This window comes from Ochotona princeps, chromosome 18 (genome assembly GCF_030435755.1).
Source record: "Ochotona princeps isolate mOchPri1 chromosome 18, mOchPri1.hap1, whole genome shotgun sequence".
NCBI classification, from domain to species: Eukaryota; Metazoa; Chordata; class Mammalia; order Lagomorpha; family Ochotonidae; genus Ochotona; species Ochotona princeps.
The window spans coordinates 10,414,802-10,442,683 of NC_080849.1; the positions used below are offsets into that span (position 1 = coordinate 10,414,802).

General features: G+C 43.9%; 1 pseudogene; it reads left to right on the forward strand.

Annotated features, from left to right (window-relative positions):
* The first annotated feature begins 20,655 nt into the window (after positions 1-20,655).
* Positions 20,656-21,190, forward strand: LOC101523501 (mitochondrial intermembrane space import and assembly protein 40-like; annotated as a pseudogene).
* Positions 21,191-27,882: the final 6,692 nt, after the last annotated feature.

Genomic DNA, 27,882 nt, shown 5'->3' on the forward strand with positions numbered 1-27,882 from the left:
AGAGGCGAGCAGCGCGCAGCTGCGCCTTTCGCCGGGCTCTGGCCGGGCTGCTGGCTCCCCTCGGCTCTGCCCGTCCCAGCGTCCGGCACCGCCGCAGCGTCCGGGCCGCCTAGGGACGCGGCGGGTCGGGGAGCGCAGCGAGGGCGCGCGAGCCGGCATGGAGAATCCTCCGCCGCTTGGCGGGCTCTCCGGAAGTCAGCTAGGGGATGGCTCCCACCTTGGGGAACTCCCCCAGGTCACTCGAGTTGACCCCGCCCGGGGACTTGGGTCCCTGGCCGGCGTGGGGCGCTGCTGAGGGGAGCCCGGAGCCCGCGCGCGGGTGGGGTCGTGGCCCGCAGGTGCGCCGGGGCACCTGAGCCAGCCGCGGACCCGCAGAGGGGCAGGCCCGGCTAACGGTTCCTGTGGTCTGAGGCTCCTGAGAAACGACCCGCGACTGTTTGGGCAAAGTCCCCTTCACGCCTCCATTTTTGGGGGAGATTTCTGTCTTTTGGTGGTGGCTCACACGAACATGAACTTCCTGGGAATGCAGGAGTTTTAATAAGCTACCTGCCTTGACAGGTTTTCAACTTCTGAAGTTGTGTAAAGACCTCCGAGACGTCCTGTTACCAAAAAAAAAAAAAATATGGTGATGGAGATCGATATTTGAAAACGCAGCTTAGGGCTAACAGAAAAAGGTGGCTTTAAAAAATGTTTTAAATTTAAACATCCTACAGCTGTACGGTGGTAATGCCTGGAAAGATAGACAATCACACATCTGTAAGTTTCCCCAGAGTATTCAGATACCCGTTTAGCACGTGCTGAGCCCTCCTTAGCTCACAACTTTATGCCCCCAAAGACTTACAATCAAGCGGGGAAAAAGAAACCTGAGCTGAACACTGAGTCTAAGCAATAAAAGGGACAAGATGGAAAACTATATTTCATACTTATTGGGCTGGTAAAACATATGAATGCGTTTGTAACGTAACTCCTTCCCTGTATTCTTTGGGCGGAATTTATTGTTGAGAGTGGCTAACTATCCTTGTCCACCTTTGGCTGTCAAGCTCCACCGACCTGCACCCTCCTGGCTGGGTCCTCCCATTTCCACAGGAGCGGAGCCTGCCTTGCCTGGTCTGGGCAGGCCCAGACAGCAGCTAGGTTGTCTTATTTTGGGGGGCCCATGTTTTACTTTCTTCCTTAGATTTTAGTTGGCAACAAGAAACCATTTGATATGAGCACTGCATAACATTTGATCCCTAAGTTCTGCATCAAAAGCAGATTTATGATCAATAATAGTGACTTTTGTCCTTTCAGCTTTGGCCAATGTTCAAAAATAGAGTGATTGCAGCAGGCATTTGGCTGGCAGTGAAAAGACCCACGTCCTGATGCTGGGGCTCTGGCGCTTCCTCCCAGCACGCACCTCAGCAGGCCGTGAGGAAGGGTCATTGCCACCCACTTAGGACTGGATTGGAGCTCCTGGCTTTGGGCTTGGCATGGCCCAGCCCTGGCTGTTGTGAGCCAGCACAGGGAAAAGATTCTCTTTCTCTCCCTTTAAGAGAAATAAAAATAAAATTTTGAATGCAGTAATAACAACAGCTACACATAAATGATCTACATGGTTTGGTTAAAATTTGAATGTGTCCTTCAGGGATTTTTGTGGCAGGAGCTTGGTCCTCAGTGTAGAACCATTAAGTGGTTATGCCTAGTGGGGAATAGATTAGATTGCAGAAGGCTCTGCCCTCAGAAGGAACTGGTGTAATTTTCAGAGGACCCTGGTTACTTCTCGGTTGTTCCAAAAAAGCCACCTCAACCCCCGTTCCTGTTCCTCTGCTTGTCACTTTGGGCCCAACAAGCAATTCACCGCGAGATCCTCACAAGCCAAAAAGTTAGTTCCATGCTCCGTGGACCTTGTTCTAAAACTGTGAGCTAAACAAATGGGCTTTAAAAAATAAAGTAGCAAGCCTCAGGCATACTGTTCCAGCCACAATTCATCATGAGTGTCCCCAGTAATGGGACAGTTTAATGTTGCAGTCTTCCCTGTGTCATGAATGCCTTTGGAGTACACACACTTGTTGTATGTACTTTTGCAAGCACGGGTTTTCTTTTTATTATTTCAATTTATTTTTATTGCAAAGTCAGATATACAGAGAGGAGGAGAGACAGAGAGGAAGATCTTCCATTCGGTGATTCGCTCCCCAAGTGACTGCAATGGCTGGAGCTGAGCTGATCTGAAGCCAGGAGCCAGGAGCCTCTTCCAGGTCTCCCATGTGGGTGCAGGGTCCCAAGGCTTTGGGCCGTTCTTGACTGCTTTCCCAAGCCACAAGCAGGGAGCTGGATGGGAAGCGAGGCTGCTGGGATTAGAACCGGTGCCCATATGGGATCCCGGCATGTGCAAGGCGAGGACTTTAACTGCTATGCTATTGTGCCGGGCCCAAACTATTTTATATTAAAGAGAGCTAGAATTTCACAACCAAATTCAATTTACAATCTGATTGAATCTTGGATTTTAATAAAATGTCTAGGGGCTGGTATGGTGGCTCAGTAAGCTATTTCTCTTCATGTAGTGAAAGGATCCTGTATGGGCACTGGTTCCAGTCCCAGCTGTTCCACTTATGATCCAGCTTTTGGCTTATGAACTGGGAAAGCAGCAGAGGGTGGATCAAGTCCTTTGGCCTCTGAACCCCTGTGGGAGATCTAGAAGAAGCTCCTGACTTCGGATCAACTCAGCTCTGGCATTTGTGGCCATTTAGGAAATGAACCAGCTCATGGAAGATTTCACTCACTCGACTCTCCTTCTCTCTGTAAATCTGCCCTTTAAATAAAAATAAATATTTTTTAAAAAAATTTAAATTCTAGGCACATTTTGGTGATAATTAGGCCAGTTTGAATATGTGCTTCTTGGCAGACAGTTCCACGTCAGTGCTGATTTGTTCTTCTTGACATACCTGCTGAAGCATTGGCAGTGGGAATGACCTGGGACCTGTAACTTATTTTCACATAGCTCCAAAAAAAGAATAATATGAAGAGAAATAAGGCACATCTGGCAAAATATTGACAATGAACAAACAAGGCACACATTGCCTAGAGGATGAACAGGAACGAATTAATAGGGAATCAACACCACATACCATTTTGGTCCATTAGGTTATAATGGGTCTGAAAGACTCCTGTTGTCTGGTGATGTGGTGGCACCAGAGCCCAGTGTATTCCTCGCCTGTCTGTGGTGATACTGGTGAAAATGCACCTCTGCTGTCAGTCATGTGACGGTGTGACTGTACAGTGGTGTGCGTACGCAAGCTCGACAACACCCGATAGACTGTTCATGTACTTGCTGTTGATCATTGTCCTGGAGTGTACCCCCTTTTCAAACAAGCTTACGAGGAACAGTGTGCCAGGTGATGCCAGCAGCAGCCTCAGGTTCACCATGTCTCTTGACTGCCTTGAGGGGTCATAGAGAGTGGCCACTGCCCTCATGTACATGAGTGTGCTGTGTGACGGTCACACAACACAATCAGCTGACGATGTGGTTCGTAGAACATTACCCTGTTGTGGAGTGGGGCATGTCTATGTTAAATAAGTAAGTACAGTGTAACACATGTCAAGTGGCTTAGTTGGTTTTGTAATTCAGACAAAAAATTTCACAAAGTCTCCTGAAAACTCGATGTCAAATAGAATAGTAAGATTTTTTTAAGGGATGGCAAAAGGCTTAATGGAGGCTTTCTGATTGTGTTAATGTCGATATAGTGTTTTGTGTTTTTTTTTTTTTTTTTTTAATGGGAGCATGAACCTGGTTGGAATCAACTCACAATGGCTTTAGAGTCGAAAGGTGTTCCAAGAAGCATGCTGTCCATCGTTCTAAGGGAAAGCTGAGACACAGCCAAGTCCAAACCAGCTGGTCCTCAGCAGCTCTGCTGAAGGAGGCTGCAGAATATTCACATCACGAGGAAGTGCCATGAATATCACGTTGGAGTTCGTTCTAATTAAGTCTTCTTAATTAAATAATTTTATTATCTGCCATCTTTCAAAAGATATTTGAGGAGGTTGCTTATCTAAAGTGGGGGAGATAGTGTGTGGCTTTGTAAAGACTGACATAGCATTTTTCCATGTAGACGCAGTGTCTGGTGGATGTGACTTTTCTGCCACTGGAAGGACCAAACATGCCCTGGAGACAAGTTAGTATTTGGGGGTGTTTCCCTCATCCTCATGAAAAATCTCTATAGCATCAAATTTTCACACTGTGGTTCTGATATAAATTCTTTTTTTTTTTTTTAAGATTTTATTATTATTGGAAAGCCGGATATACAGAGAGGAGGAGAGACAGAGAGGAAGATCTTCCATCCGATGTTTCACTCCCCAAGTGAGCCGCAACGGGCCGGTACGCGCCGATCCGAAGCCGGGAACCTGGAACCTCTTCCGGGTCTCCCACGCGGGTGCAGTGTCCCAATGCATTGGGCCGTCCTCAACTGCTTTCCCAGGCCACAAGCAGGGAGCTGGATCGGAAGTGGAGCTGCCGGGATAAGAACCGGTGCCCATATGGGATCCCGGGGCTTTCAAGGCGAGGACTTTAGCCGCTAGGCCACGCCGCCGGGCCCTGATATAAATTCTTACAGCTTTTTGATGAGCAGTTCAGTTTCCTTGGGCCTTAAGGCTGGGGAATGGATCTATGTAACTCACTCCCCCAACAAAAGGATACCCCACATACTGAATCTGTGACTGAATTACCAACCCCTTATTTGTTGTAGTAAGAGGTCACACTTGTCCCCCAAATCATCACTTTGGGATAAACAGAGCTCCTTGTGCGTGACAAGTTGAAGTCTGCTGTTCTTGCTCTTTGCATCATTTTAACTGACACATTACATAAGAAAATAATTATTTAGATCCTAAACAATACCATTTCATAATACTATTTTTTAAAATAAACCCACTTGGAAGGATTTTTTGAGTCAATCCACAGCCAGGAGCTAGGAGCCAGGAGCTTCTTCCATGTCACATGGGTGTAGCGGCCCAAGTCCCCAAACTGTCCTTTGCTGCTTTCTAAGATATAAGCAGGGAGCTCCATTGGAAGTGGAGTAGCTGGGAATATGGAATGCTGGCACCACCGCAGGCCAAAATTAGCCTGTTACCCAGTGGCATTGGCCCCAATGGTGAATTTCTTTGTTCAATTTAAGAACTATTCAATTAAAACAATTTGTGATGTGAAAATATGCTTTTCTTTATTTTTTTTTTAAGATTTATACATTTTTATTGGAAAGCTGGATATACAGAGAGGAGGAGAGAAAGAGAGGAAGATCTTCCATCCGATGATTCACTTCCCAAGTGAGCCGCAACGGCCGGTGCTGCGCCGATCCGAAGCTGGGAACCTGGAACCTCTTCCAGGTCTCCCACACGGGTGCAGGGTCCCAAAGCTTTGGGCCGTCCTCGACTGCTTTCCCAAGCCACAAGCAGGGAGCTGGATGGGAAGTGGAGCTGCCGGGATTAGAACCGGCGCCCATATAGGATCCCGGGGTGTTCAAGGCGAGGACTTTAGCCGCTAGGCCACGCCGCCGGGCCCTAAAAATATGCTTTTCTCCTTTACTTTTTCAGCTACTAATCATGGGGCTATGCAGGTACCAACAGAGAAAATAATAGTTTATCTCAGAGCTCACTCACACATCAGAACATTGGTTTTTACAGCCTGTTGATTCTTGGAGTAATGTTTTTTAAATATTTATTTTACTATAAACCTCAAATCAAAGTTTACTTTTCATACATGAGATGTTTGTATTTTAAATGCCCGTCAACCTTTAAAGGCTTCTCATTGCTCCGTAGACCACCTGCATCCCGTATGGGGGTGTGATTCTGAATGCCAGCTTCTGGGTAATGCACACGCTGGTAAGCAGCAGGTGTCGGCCCCAGTACTTGGGGCCCTGTCAGCCAGCAGGGAGACCTGGATTGAGCTCCAGGGTTTGAAATGGCCTACCTTTCGCTAGTGAGGGCATTAGGGAAATAAAGCAGCAGATGCAAGATCAACCTGTGTGTGTGGGTGGGTGTGTTGCTCTGCCTTTCAAATAAGTGAAACTTGAAAGATTATGTCTTTACAGATGGACTGTTTTTCAGTTTTCACCTCACTTACCATATCACTCTACCCCCAGCACTCTTTCCCACACACCTGTGCCTCTGTCCGAAGGCCAGGAGGGGGAACCCTCAGAGCCTCTGCTTGTGAGTTGGGACAGCTCTGGCATTGGCTGCACAACCCTCCTCTCCAGCTTGCGCTGCCTGTGAACTGGCACAGGTGTTGAGAACTGTCGTTACGCGGTGATCGGCTGCTCCACCAAATCCTCCATGGCCAAGCCACTGATGCATTGAAGCAGTCACAGGCAGGAAGTGATAGCCCAGACATTTCTTGACAGCAAACCATGTGTCTTCCTAAACAGCAACAGCAAAGATAGTAATCACCATTGGTTGAGTACTCAGTCAAATGCTGCCATTGTACGAGCCATTTCAGGCACAATGTCCTTTTATTTTCATAACATCCTTCATACATATAACATTGTATCCATAGGGCAACTGATATGCTAAGTCATTCCTCCAAGTCATTGCTTTAAGCAACTGAATATGATACAAACTCCAGGTGAACAACCCAAAGCCATGTTGTAACCACCATACCTCCTAGATAATGTGAACTACCTTCAATAAAGGACATGAGGAGTTTACAGTAACATTTGCAGTTCATTTCCTATTCATAAAAACCACACATGTTCACTGTTTGATATTTGTTTAGTAAGTAAAAATTCTCAGGTAACCCTGATTTCATTGTCAATATGAGAAACTACTACACAATGCATTTTCCAATAGTTTCCTGTGATTCTAAATGTATGCCTTTTGTAGAATACATGTTCACTATACTTTTGGCAGTATGCATTTTTAATGTGTTTCATAATCTTATTTTTCAATAATTGTTAGTATATGTACAAAATATAATTTGTGTGTATATGTAAACAAAGATAATTTATTTTTAAATAGCTGGTTCTTGTATGTTAAGCTTTTTTCCTGCAACATTTTTGGCTCAAATATAGGTCAAATACTCTATGTGTGTGTGTGTGTGTGTGTGTGTGTGCGCGCGCGCATTCCTTCCTTCAGGGGTTCTACATACAGCATCATGACTTCGTAGAGAAAGACAGTTCTACTTTTCACTTCCCAGTTGGTGTGCCTTTTCTTTGTCACTAATTGTCCTGGATAGAACTTCTTGTACAAGATCAAATACAAGCGGTAAGAGCAGACATCTTTGCTTTATTTCCAATAATAGTACAGGAAACAATTCAGTATTTCACCATCAAGAATCATGTCAGCAGTTCGTATTTCATAGGTGCCCTGTACGAGGTTGTGGAGGTTTCAGTGTATTCTAGCTTGCCAAAAGGGTTTTTAAATCATAAATGAATGTTCCATTTTGCTCAGTGCCTTTTCTGAGTGTGTTTTTGTGCCTTTTTCTATTATATAGTGTATTACATTAAACTGATACTCAGACGTCAAACCAAACTTATACTCTTGGAATGAATCCCATGTTATGATGATGTAAAATCCTTCTCATGTGCTGCCAAACTCAGTATACTAGTATTTTGCTCAGGAATTTTTAAAAATTCCTTCTTGAGACTATTTGTCTTTATTTGAGAGTCACATTTACAGAGAAAAGAAAAGGATTTTCCATTTGCCGGTTTACTTCCCAAAAGGCTGAAGTGGCCGGAGCTGAGCTGATTTGAACCCAGGCGTGTCTTTAGGGTCTCCCACGCGGGTGCAGCATCCCAAGGACTTGGGCTATCTTCTACTACTTTTCCAGGTCACAATCAGGAAGCTGGATGGAGAGTGGAGCAGCTGGGACATTAATTGGTGCCCAAATGGAATACTGGTGCTTAAAGGTGGTAGATTAGTCTATTGAGACATCACGCTGGGCCTGGGAATTTTACGTATTTTCACAAGAGACATTGAACTATGGTTTTCTTTTGACATCTTTGGTTTTAGTGTCAGGTTATATAAGTCTCATACAATGAGTAGGGATATTTCCTTTCATCTGTGTTTTCTAGAAGACTGCAGAATTATTCTTCTCTACATGATTCATAAAATCTTCTACTGGGGAGAAAAAAAACCAGTTCCTGGCATTTTCATTGTTGGAAAATTTAAAATGATAAACTTAAGTTCCTTATTTGTTACAGATATACTCAGATTTTCTATTTCTCAATCAGTATTGGTTATTTTAATTTTTCTAGAATATTCATTTTATCCATGTTAATATAAAGGTCTTTGTAGTATTCCCTTTTAATCTTTTTAATATCTGAAAGTTCGTAGTGATGTCACTGCTCTTGTATTTGGTCATTTATGTCTTAGTTTTCTAAGTATAGCTAAAGCTTTGCTAATGTTTTAGTCTGCTCAAAGAAGCAGTTGTTAGTTTAATTGCTTTTCTTTCTCTAATTTTTCTTTTTCCTTATTTTATTGATTTCCTTTCATCTTTCTTTCTCCTTTGTGGTTGCCGCGAGTTTAGTTTATTTTTTCTAGTTTACTTATTTGTCTAATTCATTGGGATGGAGGTTTCAGTTACTGATTTGAGATTATTATTCTTGTTATATTGAAGGTATGTTTAAAAATACAAGTTTCCTATGTATAAAGCTTTAGCTGCAGTTTATATATTAATGCTTTTTCTTCATCCCATCCCATTCCACATATGAAAATTTTCCTTATTCTTTCTTCTGTAGTCCATGGGATATTTTAAACAACTATTTAGGCAGTTCCCAAATTTCCTTCTCTTGTTAATTTCTAATTTAATTCCATGTAGTCATAAAACATTTTGTAATATCTCAATCCTTTACTATTTAAAATTCATTGAGACTTTATGGGCTAGCATATGGGCTATCCTGTAACATGTTCTATATGTGCCTGAATAGAATTTTGCTGCTATTTGGCAGCGTGTTCTATATTTATCAATGAGCTCAAGTTGGTTGACAGTGCTGCTTGTCAAGCCTTCTGTGTGGTTGTGGACTTTCCGTCTAGTTGTCCCGGCACTGAGAGGGAGGGGTTGAAATCTCTGCTACCCACCATGCTGGGTGTTTTCCACATCTTCCTGTGGGTTAGTTGTCCAGAACATTTCTTCACCCCAGTGGTTTCCATGCCTGCCCTGCTCTTTTATGTTAGTATTGTTCTCTACTTTAACATCTTTATCATTCATAAGCCTGACAATTCAGTTTCCTAATTATTGCTTCATACAATTATATTTAGTCTATATTAACATACACTAAACTTTTGGGGGTATTCTATTTATTATGTGTGGATTACCTTAACTCTCTGTTATCATTTCCTTTTTTTTCTTGAAGATTTATCTATTTATTTATTTCAAAGGCAGACCTAAAAAGAGAGAGGGAGAGAGAGATCTTTCATCTACTGGTTTATTCCCCAGATGGTCTCAATAGCTGGGGCTGGGCCAGGCCAAGGCCAGAAGTTTCATCCAGGTTTCCTATGTGGGTATGGGAGTCCAAGGACTTGGAACATCTTCTGTTGCTTTCCCAGGCACATTGGCAGGGAGCTGAATCGGAAGTGGAACAGCTGGGATTCCAACCAGTACCCACCTGGGATGTTAGTATCATAGCAGCCAGCTTATTCCAATCCCGGCTATACTTTCCTTTTGTTCTCAGGGACTCCTCTGTCTTGTAAGGCAGGTCAGCCAGGAGCAGATTTGTTCTGGGGGGAATACTTTTGTTCTCATATTTCTGGAAAACTTTGCTGAAGATAAAATTATGAATTAACAGGCTGGGTTTTCTTTCTTTGAGTATTTTATACCTTCTGGCCTCCATTCTGATGAGAAGCCAGTTGGCAAAAATTATCACTTCAGAAATGATGACAGCACTTCAAAATGGTGACAGCAAGCCAGGTCTGGTCTTGGCTTTTAACAATTTGCTTGGAATTTGTTGAGTTTATTGAAGGTATAGGATAAGTGTTTTATCAAATTTTGTAATAAAAGTCATTATTTTGTCAAATGTTTTTCTCTGTATTTCATTTTTTTAAAAGGTTTATTTTATTTTTATTGCAAAGTCAGATATACAGACAGGAGGAGAGACAGAGAGGAAGATCTTCCATCCGATGATTCACTCCCCAGGTGACTGCAATGGCAGGAGCTGAGCTGATCTGAAGCCAGGAGCCAGGAGCTTCTTCCAGGTCTGCCACACGGGTGCAGGGTCAGAAGGCTTTGGGCTGTCCTTGACTGCTTTCCCAGGCTACAAGCAGGGAGCTGGATGGGAAGTGGAGCTGCTGGGATTAAAACCGGTACCTATATAGGATCCTGGCACATGCAAGGCGAGGACTCTAGCTGCTAGGCTAACGTGCCGGGCCTGTTTGTCTATATTTCCTTATGCATAGTCTGGTATTCCCATTATACATATGGTATCTTTTGGTTTCTAAAGTGTTCTCAATTTTTTTTGTTGTGATTTTTTTTTCTTCTCTTCTTCAGATTGAATAATTTTTCTTACTCTATCCTCACGTCTCTTGACTCTGGCCATCTCAAACCAGCCAGTGAACTCCCTAATGAATTGTTCATCTAAGTTGTTGCACTTTTTTGATTTCAGGATTTTAATGCGCCTCTCTTCAGTAACTTCTGTATTTATTCATATTCTGTGTGTAGTAAGACATTATTGTCATGCTTGTAGTCCTTTAGACAATGTCTTCTGTAGGTCTTGGAACATGTTTAGTTTTTACTGCATCTGAAACCTTAGTCCTCTGGCAGAACCTCCGTCATCTGCTTTTCCCTCCCTCACTACAGGACGCAGTTCCTGTTTCTTCCTGTATTTCTTAACATTTTGTGGAAAACCAAACATTCTAGAAAAATACATTCTAGCATCTTTGGACTCTAATAGCCTGGCTGAGTGGCCGACAGGACCACTGTAGGGTCTGGCCTCCCTGCAGCACGCAGCTGCTGGTGATTTCTGCTCAGATTGATTACGGTTATCGTTGTTTTTCTTGTTGTCACTTTAAGCTGTATTTCCTAGGGGTTATCTCTGGGTTAGCTTGGTTGAATAGCCAATCAGAAGTTATCCTGATTGAACCACCCTGGTCTAATAGAGCTTACACTTTCGATGGACAGAATTGCGTTCAGGTTCAAAATTGCATGCAATACACAAGCTATTTAAGGCTCCATCCCTGTGTCACCAAGCTTCACACGCCACCAGCTAGTGGCTGGCTAAGTTCTCTGCTGTCTCCTGGAGCACCTGGACACACCACGCAGATTCCTGCAGCCCTCCAGACTCCTAGGAGTCTGCCTGCAGGAGCCCACCGAGCTGCGCTGTGGGAGGGCTGGCTGGCTCTGCAGGTCACACTGTGGTATTCTGACTGTTCTGCTGGGGTTGCTTACCCTAAACAGTGTTGCAACACGTGATGTAATGCTGGAGTTCCCCGCCTGTACCACTGAAGTCCGAGGGGTTTCTGACAATTCCCCTGAGTTTTGTTTTGGTTTGTTTTGTTTTTCAAGCTCTGTTTGGAATGACATCTGCCCCCTCTGGCAGCTCAACTTCCCTGCTGCCCCTCTCTGCCCTGGACTGCCATTGCAGGGAGCTGGTGGAGCACCACAGCTCTCCAAGCTTTCTCCTAGAAGTTCAGTTGCTTCCCCCCCACCCCGGAATGAATCCTTCTACTTTACAGAACATTGAAAAAGTGGTTTTAAACAATTTCCTGCAATTTTACTTTACTAGGCGGTCACCTTAAAAAAAAAAAAACAGTACTTTCTGTAGGAAAATAATAGGCACGTACTTAGTTAATGCGTCTTTACAAAAAAGTTGAAAATTTTGTTTGTGATAAGCAAATCCCCACCTCTTGGTCTTGATGCCATACTTATATTTACATATACATTTATCAACATCAAGATCTGGGTTAAATAGCAACATTGTTTTTATTTTTTAGAGGAATGCTTTTAAGGGAGGAAGAAAATTATATAACAAAAAAAGTTCACATGTGTTCAGTATCTGTGACTAGGATGTGTCCTTTTTTATAGTTTAAAATCCTTACAAAGGAAAACAAGCTTTTGTATTTTAGGGATGAGTTCCCGAACTAATGGCTGCAGTTCTTCTGCTGTGACAAAGGTGGTGTGTGCAGATGGAGTGGTCCATGGTGCTTGCAACACTGTGTCATCATCACACAGGGACACAAGTGCCTGTCTGCAATAGTCTGCAGCTGTGTGATCACCAGAAATGTCAGGAATGATGTATTTTTCATGTCTGGCTGTTTTCGTTTTTATTAATAATGTTGGCAGCAAAGTTTTCAGATTGTGGTTCTTCAGTGTTTTTTTTGTTTTGGTGGATCAATAATGCATTTGTCAATGTTACTTCTTAGACATTTTTTTTCTCTTGCTCTAAAATTATCCTATGGTAAGCTAAGCCTACTGTTAACTTCATGCTGTATATGTGTATGTTAACATGCTAGGTGCCTGCTTATATCACACTTGCCTGTTTTGGACAGTTAACTTTTAGCACTCAGAGAACATGTTTATCTACCTTGGCAAACATGGGCTCTTCATGCCCTGGTTTTTACTACTTGTCCCCGATGTTTTTCATCTCCTCCCAATTCTTCTAAATCGTAATTATCCTTAAGCCAGGAAAGCCATTCTTTCAGGGACTCTCCCCTAGCTGTTTTACCTGGAAATAGCCTTTTCCTCTTCCCTTCCTTCCTTTACTTAGCAAATGTGTGTACTGAGCACCCATTTTTTTGTTAGACGCTGATTAGATAATAGTAGCTCAGTAATTTTGCTTTTGCACATCTGTGTTGTGTATCTTATTTGGTTGCAGGGGGATATGTCCTTCAACTCATTATTTGTCGCAACACATGTTTTCACAGGATGGCTTCTGTGGAGTAAAGGCTCAGGGAAAAGTTTAATTACATTAGTAAACTTTCTTTAAATATTTCTCAGTAAGCAGACACAGATACTTCTAATGATTTGTTAGCTTATTCAGGCATTGCCGTAAGATAGCCTAATAGAGAGGTGTGGAACTGAACTGTGAAGCTGTTCCAAAACTCAGATACTTCTTCAGGTCTTCTGAATCATTCCCACCCGGCTTCCCCTCCATTATTTTCCTAGGTTTTGTAAGAATTGAGTGTGTGCGTGAGTATGTGTGTGTGCGTGTGTTTGCACGTGTGAACCGCAGAAGAACAACACCATGGAAAGCATTAGATCATCTTCACCTCTAGGCTCCCGTATAATGTACCGAGTGCATAGTGTTAGTATTAAGGGGCCAGGAGGAAGAACGTTGTCCTAGAAAAAAGGTCATAGAGCTTCTAATCTTTCATGAATGTCCACTTCCTCCTCTGCAAAGGTCAAGTGTGCCAAATGTGGGTTTAGGGAGAGATGGCTCTGAGCGATGGCTGAGTTTATGTAGACGGACTTCTTCAAGTGTAAATCAGAAAAGAGCCCATTGAAATTTAGTGCTCACATGTAGTCTATTAGCCTACATCTCTTGCAAAACCTAGCCCACTGCGCCTCGGAGCTTGCAGCGCTCAAGATCAGCATGAGTGAAGAGAAGGTGTGTCTCTTCCTCTACCACGAGGCCAGGACACCAGTTAGCCAAGGAAGATTTGAATCCATCTTTTCTGGGGCAAAGACTTGATTGGGGGCTGGCATTTCTCTCTGGTGTTCTCATGTCAAGGAATTACCACAGAGACAAATCAGATAGTTGTCACATAGGTACCACGGCAGCTACTGGGTGCATTTATGATCTGCTAAAGTAGATGCATTTTGCTGAATACTGGAACAAATCCACAAGGCCAAAAATTTTAAAGCTGTTTAAAGTTGCTGTGGGGGCACATCTGTCTTAGAATCACCGGCTTTTAATCAGGTTACAGAAAATAATAATGATTTAAAAAAGCAGGATCAGATAACACCACTGAAAAAGGACAGAGGAGAGACTGAGAAACAGAAGTGAAACTAAAGTGAGAGGAGATGAAATGAAACTGAAACAGCTAGCAAACATGTTTTTAAAGAACCCTGGTCTTAACACAGTCCCAACGGGTTTATGAGCCACTGTTTACCCAAAGTAAAACAAATGTATGTGAAAGTTTTCCTGATATTTATACTCAAAACTTCATCTGTGCTGTGACCTGGTGGCAAAGAGAACTCTACTCATTCAGTAGCCACCCCCATGCTGCCCACCCCCATCTATGGCTGCCTTGATTATGTTTTGTGTCTCCAGGGGTTTACCTACTGTGGATGTGGCCTATAAACGCAGTCTGTCACGTGGCACACTGTGTGTTTCAGCTTCCTTCCCACGGCAGAACAAAGCCACGTGCCCTGGAGTGCCGTGGCTGGATTGTACTCCATGGTCTGTATTTCCTGCCTTATCCAGCATTCATGTTGATGCACAGGCAGGTTGTTCCTAACTGTTGGCTATTGTAAACAGTGCTGCTAACTACATCCCTGTGCACACGTTTGGGAACGTACATTCAGTTCCTTTTGACGTAAACCTTGAATGCCAGATTGTGTGCTCCTTCTCTGTTTATCTTCTTAAAGGACCACTACACTGTTTTCCACAGTGACCACATCCTTTAACATTTCCCCCACCAATATCGAAGAATTTCTCCCTAACAACACTTGTCATTTTCCATGCCCGTCCCTCAACCCCACCCTCACATTGTTACCATTTTAATGGATGTGACGTTTATTTTATTGCAGTTTTGATTTGCATTTCCCTAATGGCAAGTAGTGTTGAATGTTTTTTTCATGTGCTTGTTGGCTGTTTATGTATCTTACTTGCAAAAATGCCCATTCAAATACTAAATGTTTTGCCTATTTTTTTCAATTCAGTAGTCTTTTTGTTGTTGAGTTCTTTGTATATTCCAGTTCCGAGAGCCTTATCAGATGCATGGCTTACAAATGTTTCCTCCCATGATGTTAGGTGTCTTCTCTTCTGGACAGTATCCTTTCACATACAAAAATCTTACAGCTTTGTGGAGTTCAGTTTCTCTTTGCTTTTGTTGCATGTACTTCAGCACCATTTCTAGGAATCGGTTGCCAACCCCGAGATCCTGAAGATTAATGCTTGTGTCTTCTTGTTGTAGCAGCTACATTTAGACCCTTGATCCAGTTTCACATTTGGATATGGCATGAAAACAGGGAGAGGGCCACTACATTCTTACGCACATGAATATCTAGTTCTCCCAGCACTGTTTGTTGACAGACTATCCCTAAGCAGTTCATCACAAGGCCATTACCGGTTGAGGGGCTCCTGCAGCTTCAACTCTTGATGGGAAGTAGAAGGAATCACACTGGAAGACAGGAAGCCCAAGAAAAACAAGGAAGCCAAATGGGTGTGCTTTGGTAACAACCTGTTCTAACTGGTGCACTCCTGCAAGAAAACCTCTGCCCCCATGACTCAAACACCTCCGCATAGCATACCTCCCTGTTTTTGCAGCATTGAGGAGTTGGGGTTCCAACACATGAACTTTTCAGGGACACACTAAAACCATGGCAGAAATGTCTGATGACTCTGTTGAGAGACTAGAGTTGTTCACACCCAGCACAAGAGTCCTGGGATGTTGCAAACAGCTTGGAATAAATACACAAACAGAGATCACGTATGTAACCTTCCTTGGCAGCCCTGTCTTAGAACCCCTGGTTTTCATTACTGTGGTGTAAGAATTTTTCTACAAATGCAAGATAAGCATCTTGGGGAAGGGCAGTGCAAACAATTTAGAGTTCAGAGCTGCCCATACAGAGAACCAAGAAGAAGTCTCATGTACTTGCTTGGAGCTATTTGCTTTCCATTTCTGCAACATCATCACAATTTGCTCTTCTTTGTAGACCAAATGGTCCAACTTCCTAGGAAAAAAACCAATTGATAATGTTATTTAAATGATTTTTGTGTTAATAATGTTCTCACTAAGTAATTTATTATGGGGAGCAATACAAGAGGCCAACTGGCTAATCCTCCACTTACATCCCATATGGGTGTTGCTTTGTGTCCTGGCTACTCCACTTGCAATCCAGCTCCCTGCTTGTGGCCTTGAAAAGCAGCAGAGGATGGTCCAAAGCCTTGGGGCCCTGCACCTGCAGGGGAGACCCGGAAGAAGCTCCTGGCTCCTGGCTTCAGATCAGCTCCAGCCATTGTGGCCATGTAGGAAGCGAACCAGCAGATGGAGGATCTCTTTCTCTGTCTCTCCTCTCTGGGAATCTGCCTTTCAAATAAAAATTAATAAATCCTTAAAAATAATTTATTGTGTATGGTTTCTATTTCTATATTATTTATATAATTATAGAACATAGTTATATCTGAAATACTAAGTAATGCTTTATAAAATAATTATCTAAGAACTGTTTTTTGTGTGCCACAGGTTAGAAGATGACATGTTCACTCCTTCAGTAAACACTTCCTGATGGTGTGCGTCCGGCAGCCGCACACAGCTGGGCACTAGGGTGGAACAGAGGCCTTCTCTACCTCCCTGCTGCTGATGGGTCCTTGGTTGGGCCTGTGTCGAACCCTGTGGCAGAGAGTGTAGATCATGTCCCTGCACCCACCTGCTCTGGCTTCACTGGCCTTGTCTTGAGTCCCAGGACTCCGAGCTCTCCAGCTGCTCAGGCCCACCAGCTCACATCCCACCAAGGCATAAAGAAGTTTTTCATAGAGAATATGGCTAGGATGTCAAAGAAAACCTCAAAAGGGCAAGAACCAAGAAAAAAAAAAAAAAGCTACCGAAACAAGCAGCTGAGTGTCTGTCCCAAGGGAACACATGCTCTTCTTCAGTCTTAGGGAGAAAATCCCCCAGGCTGCAGTCTTCCAGTCACCATCCCCAGGACCGCTAGAATCCACCCCCCTGGATTTCAGAGCCTTCAGACCAACTCACTCATGATTACGCCCACTTCCAGCTTCAGGCTCACTTCCGATCTTTGTAGGTGTGGAAGCAAGAACAGGCTGTTTGTGTAAATATTTGAAGGCCATCAATCAAACTAACAGACCACTGAATAACATGTGACATCATCTGTCCTAGCAAACATGACCTTACAGTTAGCAGACTAAGGGGAGGACAGGTCCCCACGTGGATTTGCTTGCTCTGGCACAGCACGCACATCCTCTCACTCTTCTGCTCTGACTCTTCTGGTCTGGTCTGACACGTGTGCTCTCTAGCCACCATTTCAAGTTCTGGGTTATTGCTCAAAATTTTCTGTGAATCTACAGTGACTTTAAATCTTAAAACCAGAGGAGAAAGGGAGAGCAGGTGAGAAGTCAGAATGTGTTTCAGTGCTTGAGGACCCCTTCTGGCCCACCTGGGCCTGGCCTCTCCTTCCAGAACATCTTAGGCCGTTTTGCGCTGGATCACAGAATGCCTGAGATAAGGAACTCAGCAAAAGGAAAAGAGGTTCATTTTGGCTCACGGTTTTGGAGGCTGCAGTCTTGGCTCAGGTGGCCTCATCCAGCAAGGACAGGGCCAATGCCACTGGGCTGATTATGCAGTGGGGGCACCAGCAAAACCAGCCAGATAAGAGAAGAGGCAGCAGAAACCCATGTAATCCCATGCAAGCCAACATACATTTCTCCCTTCCTTCCTTCTTTCCTTCTTTCCTCCCTCACCTCCTTTCTTCCTTTCTTCCTCCCTTTCTTTTTTTAAAATATGTTTATTGGAAAAGCACATTCACAGAGAAAAGAAAAGAAAAAACAAGGGTCCTCCATTCATTGGCTCACTCCTCAAATGGCTGCAATGGTCAAAGCTGAGTTGATCTGAAGCCAGGAGTCAGGAACTTCTTCCGGGTCTCCCATGCAGGTGCAGGTTCCCAAGGCCTTGGGCCATCTTCTGCTGCTCTCCCAGGCCACAAGCATGGAGCTGGATGGGAAGTGGAGCAGCCAGAACATGAACTGGCACCCATATGAGATCCAGGCACTTGCAAGGGGAGGATTAGCCAATTGGGCCATCACGCTAGGCCCAAGAACCAACATTTCCGTTGTGAAGAAAGCAGTTTACCTCCCTGCACAGTCCTAACACCTGTTAACATTGCTATGCGGGTGACCAAGCCTTAACATGGGTTGTGGTGGGAGTGAATCATGGTCAAATACAGTGTAGGGCAAGGTGCCCATAGCCCTGGGTTCATGGTCAGCATGTGCCTGGACCATGGTCCTAGACTCACTGCTGATATGGCCTCAAGGGCCAAGTGGACCAGGCTGTCCTGCGATCATGTGCAGACTCAGGTCCAAAGGCAGCTAGCTGCTGCTGCCAGTGAGGAGCAGGAGCAGAGCCATGTGGAACTTAGAGATTCAGGGTGCTGCTGGCCTCACAAAGCAGTTATCTGGAGCCAGAGGGCAGGCAATTTTACCCATCCAACTCTGGAAAGGGGAGGCAGAGGAGGACGGCCCAGTTCCAACCACCCTCACTGAACTCTGTTCATGAAACACGTGGGAGGCAAAATTAAGCATTCTACTCCAGTTAGGCACATGCGATGGTAACACCAAATAAAACACCAAGTGCCTACCTAGAGACAAAATATATTATTTGCCAATGAAATAAGGCAGGCATCATCATTTGGCTTTCCAACCTGCAAGTTAGCTGTCCTTCTGAAAAGAAGGGTCATTGATTTTGGCATCTGACACCCAGCAGGTCACAGCACAGGCACGTGTTTCAGATTTGGCCCAGGCAGGACATCTGCATAGAAAGCCACGAAGGAGAGAGCTGCTGTTGGAGGGGAGAGGTTCCTGGTGTGTGCAGCAAGCCCACTCCCTAGGGATGCAGGGACCCTAAGCTCTGGCTGCTATGGAGGAACCAGGGCAGAGGCGAGAGTTGGTCTTAGAGTATCAGACAGACAAGCCCAAACGCATTGGACTTTCCACTAGCCAGAACATCTCTTGGGAAATCTGTGAGGAGGGAGAGACCTAGTTAAGCTGGAGGGCACTGGGGACCCAGAACCCTGGAAACGCCCTGCTATGGCTGGCTCTAACTTGGGGAAAGGGCACGGCGCTTTAAAAATAGCTCCTAGGAGACTGTTCCTGGAGCATGTGGCCTGCTCCCAGGAACTGGTCTCCCAGCATCAGCCCTGCGACAATGAGCTGAGGTGCTGCTACGTGTGTCATGTTGCAAATCGCCAAGCCGCTTCTGCACGAGGCACTCAGATCACGCTGTGAGCTCACTTGTTTGTATTTGCGCCTCATACCCAGGTCTGATAAGCACTGGGGGAAGGCTGGGCAGAACTGGGCAGAACATTGCCCTGTGACAATGTTGAGTTAAAGCACAGCAAGATAGAATGACTGGTGCTCCAGGTGTCAGGCTGCCAAGCACTTCAGAATCCATCCTGGAAAGACACAGCTAACAGGAAGACTTTGGTAGGATGTGGCCTAGGAGCAAGACAAGAACCAGTGGGTGAAAAATTGAGGAGAAGGAAGTTGTCCCAGGAACAATACAATGGGGGGTTCCTCAGGGGAAGGAGCGCCCCCATCACTGCTGAAACAAGAGCGAATGCAGTTTCTCTGGAATAAAATCTGGCATTATGCACAAAAGGCCCTAATCCTATGCAGGACCTTGACTGAGGAATTGATTCTTCTCATGGTGCTGCTCACAGAAGTTACCTCCCATGGATATTCAGTACAGAATTCCATAAGGGGAAAAACACATCATTTATTTATTGAGTGGGCTGTAATAATAGGGCTACTAAAAAGTTACTTACAACTATATTTTTAAATGAAAACACGCACTACATGGCGAAATAGAAGAATGCAAATGGTGTCATTTTACATGTACACACATGTATATCCACATGTATGTGTGTGGAGTATATACATGTTGGCCTGTGATTCATAGAGTATTGGTTCTAGCTCATCTGCAGATACCAAAATCCTCAGATGCCCAAGCCCCTTATATAAAATGACATAGTATTTGCATTTCACCTGCATGCAGCCTCCCAATCACTCTAGGTCAGCATGACAACCCCTAACACAATGTTACGACTATATAGATAGCTGTATAGTTTAGGAAAGTCTGTACAAGATAATTGTTTATGAATATTTTCAATTTGCAGTTGTTTGAATTCAGGGATGTGGAATCCACGGACATGAAGGGTCAGTTTGTGTGTGTGTGTGTGTGTGTGTGTGTGTGTGTGTGTGTGGAGAGAGAGAGAGAGAAATACATCAAAATGCTATTGATGGAGTAGATACCGTGGTGCAGTGGGTTAAGTCATCACTTGGGATGTGTCCCCTGTAGGAGGGCGTGAGTGCCAGATCCTTTGTTGCTGATCCACCTCCTTGCTAATGTGCCTGGCAGGCAGCTGATTGTGACTCAGGTTCTTGGCCCTTGCTAACCATGTGGAAGACCTACATGGAGTTCCTGCCTCCTGGCTTCAGCTTGGCATTTAGTGAGTGAACCTGCAGGTGGAAACTTTCCCTCTCCTGGGAAAAGTTTTCCTTCTCTGTCACTCCTTCAAATAAATAAATAGTAAATCTTTTTTTAAAAATGATATTGGTGATTATCTCTCTGGGCAGTTGGAATATAACTGATTTTAGATTTTATTTTTACTTACTATTTCTAAATTTTCAATTATGGGTACATGCTCTAGTAATAATAATAATAGGAACTGGTGAAAATATTCCCTCCTGCGTACGGCGGGCAGATCTGGAGGGGGCAGGTGTACGCGGGCCTCATCGCTGCCCACCCCGCCACAGCACACAGAGGTCACGGCGTGACCACCACCGCCGCTGGTACGAAGTCGCCATGGCGTACTGCCGGCAGGAAGGGAAGGATCGAATTGTATTTGTGACCAAAGAAGATCATGAGACTCCAAGCAATACGGAGCTGGTGGCTGATGACCCCAACCACACCTACGAGGAGCATGGATTGATACTGCCCACTGGAGATGTTAACTGGAACTGCCCTGGCCTCGGGGGCATGGCCAGTGGCCCCTGCGGGCAGCAGTTCACATCCGCCTTCTCCTGCTTCCACTACTGCAAGGAGGAGCTCAAGGAATCAGACTGTGTAGACCAGTTCCGGGTCATGCAGGAGTGTATGCAGAAATATTCCGGATCTCTATCTCCAAGAGAATGAGGAAGAGGAGGAAGAGAAAATGCCAGCAGGAGGGGCAGAAGCAGCTGCGAGTGAGGCCACTGCAGCCAGAGAAGAGACCCAGCTAATGAAGGCCGCAGGCTCTGGGCTCCCGGCTCCCACCTCCAAGGGACCTCTTACGGAGTGCTTTTCATCCACCTCTGGCTGCTCTCCGCACTGTAACGTACAAAATAACTTATTGTGTTGATCGGGGCTTTGGCCCCTTGAGGTATACACTGAAAGGAGAAATGGGGAGTGTGTGTGTCTGTGTCTTACATAAACCTATCACTGAATGTAAAAAAACAAAGAAAAGAAAATGTGCCCTGCTGGCCATTGAAAACACTGGGTTTTCTGCTCCTCACAGTGCAGCAGGCTCCACCCAGTTGCCTGCTGAATGTTGTGGACGAGATGGTGTGGACCAGCCTATGACCCCATGAAGAATGATGTTGTGAGACACGATGCTTAAGATCCTTCATAGGATCATGTCAATAGGATTGGGAAGAAATAATATTTTCAATTCCTCTGCAAGGAGTTTTTGTTGTTGATGATGAAAATGTCTTTTAAAATCAGCAATTATAGGAGCAGTATTGTAGCGCAGCTGGTTAAGTCAGTGCTTGCTTTGCCAGCATCCCGAATCAGAGTAGCTCTGCTTCTGATCCATCTCCTGGATGATGTGCCTGGGAAGAACAATGGACAATGCCACAATTGTTGGGCCCCTGCCTCCCACATGGATCTCCTGGCCCCTGGCTTCAGCTGGCCCACCCCGGCACTTGCAGGCATCTATGGAGTGAAAATTCTGTCTCTCCCCATCTCTGTTTTTAAATAAATCTTTTAAAAATCAGACATTATGCTCTTAATATCCTCTACATTTTATGGGCTTTTTAAAAAAAAATTATTTATTTTTATTGGAAAGGCAGATATACACAGAGAGGAAGATCTTCCATCCGATGGCTCACTCCCTAAGCGGCCACAACAGTTGAAACTGAGCCAATCTGAAGCCAGGAGCCAGGAGCTTCTTCCAGGTCTGCCACACGGGTGCAGGGTCCCAAATCTTTGGGCTGTCCTCCACTGCTTTCCCAGGCCACAGGCAGGGAGCTGAATGGGAAGTGGGGCTGTTGGGACTAGAACCAGAGCCCATATGGGATCCCAGTGCATTCAAGGTGAGGACTTCAGCGCCGGGCCCTTTTTATGGCCTTTTAATGAGCAACAACCTAAGAATTCGAATATTTTTTGTCTTCTTCCTCACTTCAGCACGCGGGAGCTTTGTATCTGGCCCTGGAAACAGAATTAATGTTTGCCTCTGATGCCACTGGGGTCAGTATAAGCCCCATGAGTCCAGAGCCCGGGAGAATGCCTGGCACACAGTAGGCACTCAATAGAGAGAGGATGGATGCTAGCAGAGTCAAATTTGTAGCTTAGGAGAAAGTTGTCATGCTTTTGATATATACATGTAAATGATTTTTGAAATATGAATCTGTGGCATGGGTGGTTGGAACATCTGTTTCCCATCTCAGGTAACTGGGCTTAGGTCAGCCCTGCTTCTGACTCCAGGTTCCTGCTGGCGTACACCTCAAGAGACAGCAGGGAAGACTGGAGAAGTTGGAATCCTGCCATCCACATGGCAGACCGGGATCGAGTTGCTGGCCCTGGCTCTGGCACGTGAGGAGTGAACCAGCAGATGGAAGCTCTCTCTCTCTGCCTCTGAAATAAAACCAAAAGCCTCATGAATTTGTAAACAGAAATTCCAAATCAAAAACACATGAGTGAGTTTTCAGTTATTATTATTGACATTCTTTAAAAGTTAGGGTTAACCATTATTCAGGCTTTTATTTTCTTTTTGGCCATATATTCTAAGAATGAGCACTAAAACTTATGCTCTAAGTAATCATTTTTTCAGTAGAACTTTCTCCAATAATAGAAATATTTTGTATCTGCATTGTCAGATGTGTTGACCTCTAGCCATGAGACTTTTTGAGTGCTTGAAATGTGGTTGGTGAGGACGTGGAGTTGAACTTTTAAAGTTGTATTTAATTTTAATTTATTTGTATTTAAGTTTAAATAGCCACACAGGTTGGTCGCTACTATATCACACAGTATGATTTTAGATCAAATGTAGTATATGTGATAAAGTGAATAATCTGTGTTTGCCACGGCATCGAATATCAACATGAAACTGACACAGAATCCAGATTAAGCATTTTACTGAGAGGAGACGGAAACAAGCCCAACAATTAGATGTTGTAGTATGCATACTGGCAGACTGAATTCATAGATTTCAACAATTTCTTAGCCATCCAACCTTCCTCATCTCCAGTAGATTGCTACACTCTATCTCCCATAGACTTGTTTGTATACAAAATAAGGTTTATGAAAGTTACAAAATACAAAGCAATTATGTGCACAGTACCTCCTGTCAGCATTAAAATGGGAAGTGCGGTTGGCATGGGAACAATTCTCATTGTTCTAGGGCACCCTTGTTATTAGCTGACTGCTATACCAGACTGCTTTGTAATGTTAGTCACAAATGAAGGGTTCCGTGGATTTGCTTTTGCTTAGCAATCCCCTTAACGCAGACTGGGAAGCAGAAGGTGGAGTGGAGAACCCAAGCAGGTGGAGGACGCAAATCAGCCATGGGAAGAGCCCCCATGTACCACTTCCCTCCTTACACACCTCTCCTGGACCTTCATGCATGGTGCTCTTTTAGAAATTGCCAGGGTTCCTCTTGATTCTCCATCTCACCAATACAAAACTGTCCTGTGGCCATTCTTACTGCTCTCAACATCACCACAAAGAACAAAGAATAATTTAAGAGGAGAAACGAGAGCAGAGGGAGACTACCGTTGGGATGAATGTATTTCTATGGAGTTAAAAGGAGAAATGCTGCCTATGAAGAATGATGAGCAATCACTATGAAGGTGCCATCCGCAAGTGCTTTACTTGGGGTAGGCATTTGGTGCAGCAGTTAAGCTGCTGCTTAAAAAGACCACACCCCTTACAGGAGTCCCTTAATTCAGGTCTCTGTTTTACTTCTGACCCAGCACCTTGCTAATGCATTCCCTGGGAGCAGGGTGGGAGACCTGGATGGAGTTCCTGGCCCAACCCTGGCTATGGTGAGCATTTGGGGGAATGAGCCAACACACAGAAGATGTTTTTCTGACTCTATTTACCTCTGTCTTCCTGTCTTTCAAATGAACGAATCTTTACAAAAGAAATAAAATGGAAATTTCTTAGCTGCTTTCCCATGACTGTCATCAAACACACCATCAGACCTCCTATCTGGGAACTGAGTGTCGCAGGGCTTCCTTTGAGGCTCGCAAGCCACAGATTCCAGGTTTCCCCTTTGCTTCCTGCTCTCCTCTCCTGCTGCTGCCCCCGGGGCTGAGAATGTCAGTTCTGGATTATGCATATTCTCTCCTCCTTCCCTCACCCCTCTTTCTGTGACTCACTGACTGTTCCAGAAGGAATGCTTGATGCATTCAGCCGATAACAAACAGGAGGGCCCTTCAAAAATTTCATGAGGAAATGAAAAGGAACAGTCACGTCTCATGGACTCTCCAGAGACACATCTTAGATGTGGAGTGAAGTCCGCCTGTCCCAGTGACCATCTTCCATTACTTAGGGCAGCAAGTCCCAGTTTGACCTCAGCAGTGTGATATAGCAATGAATGAAAGGATATCTTTCCTAGGTATCCAAAAATCTCAACCACAGATTGACAAATGTCCCCTCACACAAGTCTCCAGACACTTAAGCCTGACTTCCCTCAAGTGTAAAATATGAGATAAAACTGAAGAACATTCAAGGGCTTTTCCAGCCCCTGAATCATCTGATGTTTAAGTTCTTTCACAGGTGCATTCTATTCTTTCTAATGGAAAGCATCCCCCTGGTTCAGGTGATGTGGCTCCTCATACAGAGGAGTGCCTGTTTGAATCCCAGAATCTCTGTTTCCAACCCATCTTTCTGCTAATGCATCCTGGCTGGCAGAAGGTGATGTTCAAATACTTGGGACCCTGCCACCCATGTGGGAGAGCCGGCTGAAGCTCCTGAGTTCCTGCTCGAGCCTGGGTCAGCCTGGGCTGTTGCAGACATTTGGAGATTTCTTTCTCTCACTGCCTGTTTCTGTGTGTCTTTCTCTTGCTCTGGTTTTTTTTTTTTTTAAGATTTATTTATTTTTATTATAAAGACAGATACACAGAGAGGAGGAGAGACAGAGAGGAAGATCTTCCATATGATGGTTCACTCCCCAAGCAGCCACAATAGCTGGAGCTGAGCCAATCTGAAGCCAAGAGCCAGGAACTTCTTTCCTGGTCTCCCATGCAGGTGCAGGGTCCCAAGGCTTTGGGCCGTCCTCAACTGCAAACCCAGGCCACAAGCAGGGAGCTGAATGGGAAGTGGGGCTGCTGGGATTAGGACTGGTGCCCATATGGGATCCCAGTGCATGCAAGGCGAGTTATTTAACCACTGCATTATCGTGCCGGGCCCTCTTGCTCTGTTTTTAAGCAGATTAAAAAAAGAAATCATTTTCTTAAAAAATTTTTTCCTACTTCCCTAACATGCAGATTTTATATCTCTGTTTACTTTTTCATTCCAGCTTGGATCCTAGCTCCTTGATCACTCCTGAATTTGTTGATATAACCTTTCTTATCACCCAGTGATTTTCTGTGTCTAACCATAGACAGCTTGATAACAGAGATCATATATTTTATAGGCCAGTTTTGATCAATAGGAACTACACAATAAATACATAATGATGCTTCGTAAATCAGTGTGTAAAAGTGAACATGACATTCACTTATTGTGTGTGCGATAAATGTCCACAAGAACCAATCATGAGTTAATCATTGTCCTAGGAGTAAGAAGATACCAGTGTGCAATACATATCTGGTCTCCTGTCGTCCTGGGGCTCACGTTCAAAGCCAGTTATTTCCATCCATTTGACCACAGAATCTGTGGATTCAACTAATCACAGGTGCACACTATTCAGGAAAAAAGAGGTCATCTGTACTGAATACGTGTAGACTTTTTCTTCATTATTCCTACCAAAATATAACTATAGAATATAGCATACATATGACATATATAGCAATGTAATATAGCATTTACAATGTATTGGGTATTGTAGATAATCTTGAAACAATTCAAAGTATATAAGAGATGTGCATAGGTTATACATAAATATTTGCACTTCACCATTGTACCTAAGGACTTGGGAACATCTACAGGTTTTGGCAAGGAGGTCCTGGATGCACTCTCCCAAGGATACTGATGGAAAACTTGACCATGTTCCCAAGTTCAAAAACACATTCCATGTAGAACCTACACCTGCAAACACAGTGGAATGGGCCTGTGCACCAAGGTACAGGCTTTGGGATCAGTGCATTGGGACATTTTTGTCCTACTGGCAGGCTGGTAGATATCTTTGCTCAATTAAAATTTCTTATAATTTCAATTCATCTTCTGCAATTATTTCCCTACACTCCACAGTGTGCCTTACTGGTGAAAATTCTGTCTCTATAGCATTGTTTTTTGCCCCCTAGAGTGCTTTCCACTCTTAAATATTATTCTAAACACCACACACACACACAAAACATGGCTAGTGTAAGTTAAAACTCAATAGTTCTTTAGTTTTTTGTCATAAAAAGTACTTACTAAAGCAAATGAAAGCAATAATGCTTGCATTGTATGTTAATGTAAATAACATCTTATGAAAAGAGCTATATTTTCAAAAGCAAAAATTTAAGGAGAAAACTGGTGTTGCTTTGCATTTTTCAGAATCTTTCAAAACCAAACTGAGGGCTAGTGTTTGACAGAATGGTTAGCATACCACTTGGGAGTGCCGTAGCCCACCTCAGAGTACCTGGTTCTTGTCTCGGGTCTTCTGATTCCTGGTAACGCATGCCTTCAGAGGCAGCAGATGGGCGGCTCAAGTATTTGGATCCTTGTCACCATGGGGGAGACGGACTGAGTTCCACACTCCCGGCTTTAGCCCAGTTTAGTTTGGGCTGTGGTGGGCATTTGGGGGATTAGAGGAATGAACCAGTGATGGACAATTTATGGCAACCTGTTTCTCTCTCTCTCTTTCTGCTTTTAAGCAATATGAAAATCAACTTTAAAAGTTAAGACAAGATTTAATCATTCTTGAATAGCTGATGGATTCTTACAGCTACATCCGCACTCATTCTGTTACATTTTAGTTTAAATATGTGGGAGAAAAGCATTTGTTCAAATAAAGGTTTGGAAAATAGAAGGGTTCATAGCATTTTCATATAGCTGTGCCTATTATTTGAAACCTCACCAAAAACAGATAAGTAATAATTTCTTAAGTGGTATTATGAAATCTGAAGTTATGGAAGAGATATTTCCCTAATCACATTGATCTATTGGTCTATCTTGTAATTTGAATGGATCTTTTATCTTTACCATACATGACTTTGTAACACTTCCACACTGACCATGTAGAGATATTTTAAATATTTAATTGTTTCATTACTTAATATAAAAAAACACATTAATTCATATTACCAGTATTATCTGAAAAAATGTTTGGATACCGAGAGGGCATCAAACTAATGATAAGAATTTCAAAAATCTAATTTTTGCTTAAAAGCTCAAACGGAAAAAAAAGGCTATCCATTGTTTTTCCTTGGAGTGAAAAACTCACTTGACTCATTGTGAAGACAATGATTTCCAAACAGTGAAATCTGAATAACCACAGTTGTTAGTCATTCTTTTAAATAAAAAGAGTGTTCCAGAAAGAAAAGTTAGCTTAGCTTGTAATGCAAAGAACTATACAAGTGCTTTCTCTTGAAACAAACATGATGTTCAGATAAGCACCTGCTGTGGTTTGAAGATTTGCCTCTCCAAACCCACAGTAACTTAAGTTGTAAGGCACCCCAACAGGGA